The sequence below is a fragment of the Euprymna scolopes genome, chromosome 3 (assembly GCF_053919585.1).
Source record: "Euprymna scolopes isolate OS-2025 chromosome 3, ASM5391958v1, whole genome shotgun sequence".
In the NCBI taxonomy this organism is placed as follows: domain Eukaryota; kingdom Metazoa; phylum Mollusca; class Cephalopoda; order Sepiida; family Sepiolidae; genus Euprymna; species Euprymna scolopes.
The window spans coordinates 92,454,051-92,457,032 of record NC_136484.1 but is presented as its reverse complement, the minus strand read 5'-3'; the positions used below and the strand labels follow the sequence as shown (position 1 = coordinate 92,457,032).

General features: G+C 35.1%; 1 pseudogene; it reads left to right on the top strand.

Annotated features, from left to right (window-relative positions):
- Positions 1-2,275: 2,275 nt before the first annotated feature.
- LOC145264048 (U2 spliceosomal RNA) lies at positions 2,276-2,452 on the top strand (annotated as a pseudogene).
- The last annotated feature ends 530 nt before the right edge of the window (positions 2,453-2,982 follow it).

Below are 2,982 nucleotides of genomic sequence, written 5' to 3'. Positions count from 1 at the left end.
AACGATCCGGTCTTCAGCAACACGTGCTGTCCCTTGTTTCTCCTCTCTCTGCTAGCTCTCTGCTTCTTCTCGTTAGATTCACCGTTTTTATTGGCATTTTTGTCGCTTTGTTTTTTTTCCTATCCACGCGATCTGTCAATCAGCTGATCGATAATAGAACATGCGTTCTTTAGTAACGTTTTGACAATTTCTTTGCCAGTTCCTGACCTCGGACGATCATCCGATTTATCTTCAGCTGACCGACACGTGAATTTAACACTCATGCCAATATCTGTACTTCCAGAACTTACGAGGAATGTCACGTTTCTTTGTTTTGTAAACAAAAAAATCGTCGTCCGATTTCTCTGTTTATGACGTAAGCACTTTCTCTTTTCAACTGGTGGACAATCGATTATTCGATGCCCACTCTTTTAAATCTTTTATTAAAGAAGTTTTTTCTTTTCAGTTATGTATGATGGTTCCAGCCATCCATTACATAACATAAACACTTGAAATTTTAGATGTAGGTTATCTGGATATTAGTCAAACTTTTTAATATATATGAATATAAAATTAGGAATATTACATAGGCATGAGCAAATATATATATATATATATATATATATATATGTGTGTGTGTGTGTGTGTGTGTGTGTGTGTGTGTGTGTGTGTGTGTGTGTGTATAAAGAGAGAAAGGGAGAGGCTTGTTACAGTTATCTATTATTCTATTTTTGAGAGAGCGAAGTTCATAGGTTTACATTTCCAACGAAAAACACTTTTGATTTTTAAGATTCTATGAAAATATAATTAATAAGAATATTCTTAGCGATACATGTTTGAAATTAGTGTCTCTGAGTAAAAATTGCATAAATATGGCTCGACACAAAGAAACACAGACACACACATTTAATACGTGTGTGTGTGTGTGTGTGTGTGTGTGTGTGTGCGCGTGCGTTTTGTATGTATAAGATGCATGGCTAACTGAAATTATTAATCACTAAATATAATTTTGGTAAAATACCTGCTACGTGTAAGGTGTCATAATGTGCGATATATTTAGTTTTCATTAATTCTAATTGAACGGATGTAAAATGGAGTGAGAATACGTCGTGGAAATTAAAATCCTCTGATTTTATTTAAAAATTTTAACAATAGGAATCAGACATCGGTCTATTAATATTTCGCTAATTTCAGTTTCTTTGGAGTACTAAAAATGTATTAATATAACATAGGCACATCCTCCCATTTGAAAAGTTAAATATTTCAGATTTGCGTGGAATCTGTTCTTTAGTCATTGGACACAAACTAAATCCAATTCCCTTAATTCAAATTTCTTTTTAGACTCAAGTTTAAACCTTTATTTTTTTACACATTTTCTATGGGTATTTTCGTGAGTGAACTTAAACGTGATGGAAAATTTTGTTCGAAAATTAATTTTTCCCGTCATGGGACCGGTATTTGTTGATCTCTTCTCAGCCTATTTATTGTTCGAGTGTTACAGTTTAATCTCGTTGCATAACAGAAGTAAAATGACGTTGAAACTCATCAGTGTTTAGGTATGCATCCATTGTTATCCTTTGCCAACCTATAAGCGAAGTGATATGCTATCCCAGACTCTTAACCAATGCTTCTCAACTGGGATTCGTCAGACGCTTAAGGTTCCGCTAAAGGACCATAAGAGTTTTGTAAGAACAGAGGAAATAAATAAATCGCTTTCACATTTTAATTTCATATACCTCGTATTATTATTATTATTATTATTATTATTATTATTATTAAGGAGATGACAAGAGAATATTCTTTACATTAATTTGACTGTCGAGTATATATCAGTTAATATCTTATAGGTTTTTAGATCGAGAGGTGTTTTTAGTCGCGTGCAAGCGACTCTATAAGTCACTCCGTCGGTCGGTCGATCGGTCGGTCGGTCTGTCCGTAACACTTTTGTGCTTGGCCTTTTTGGTTAAGATCAAAAGTCTGTTGTTAATAGATGCTGTCCTTAGCTTTTTAAGCTTTTCTTGGCCTTTTGGCCAAGATCAAATTGTAGTAAATACCCTTTTCTTGACTTTTGGTCAAGATCAAAGTGTAGTATCTGTTCTGGCAGATACTGCAAACAAAGACCATATGTGGGGGCAACCCCACATATAGGACCTTGGTCAATGTAGAGGCAACCCTTCATACAAATTGTCACTATCTAGTTCCCCTACTCCCCGGGGAGTTAGTCCCCATTTCCCCTTTACTCCTCACATTAAAAATCGACCTTGTGCCTAATTTGCTCGTGGCGGAGCAAATAAATACCCTTTTCTCGGCCTTTTGGCCAAGATCAAAGTGTAGTATCTGTTCTTACTGTATGCTGTACTTATGTTTGTAACTTTGTGATATAATGTGGGGGATCACTTTTCTGTATTTATTTAATGTAAAATGATCACTCACTTTACAACCAGTCCCTCAAAGCCTTTCAAGTCATTCTCCAGATCATTCAATATTTTTTTGAAGGATTCCAGTTATTTTTAACCATTCAAGTCATTCTTAAGGTCATTCAATTCATCCTTAAGTTCATTAACGTCATTCTAAGTCATTTACTTTTTATTTATTTAAGTCATTTCAGCCTATTTTTCGGTCATTTTAGTTTATCTTTAAGAATTTCATGTCAATCCTATATTCACGCATTCAGTTATTACCCGAGAGCACGCGACTAATGGCTACCGGCCTTGTTCTCGATTGAATGACTGTGTCTAACTATATTGGATATATACTCGAGAGTCGAAACCATGATAAGAATATTCTATTGTCAGAACCTAATTATTAAACACGTACATCCCCTTTATCACCATTCATCATCATCATCGTCATTTGGGATTTGGTAACTTCTAGATTGTCTTCTATCTTGTTTTGTCCCTGGCTAGGTATGGCCATTTAGAATAGATAGTAATCGAGGTAGTCTCTCTCCACTGGATTTTTGCTTATTCTCTTTGTCTCGGCGTCAATTCTTTCGCTCGAGAA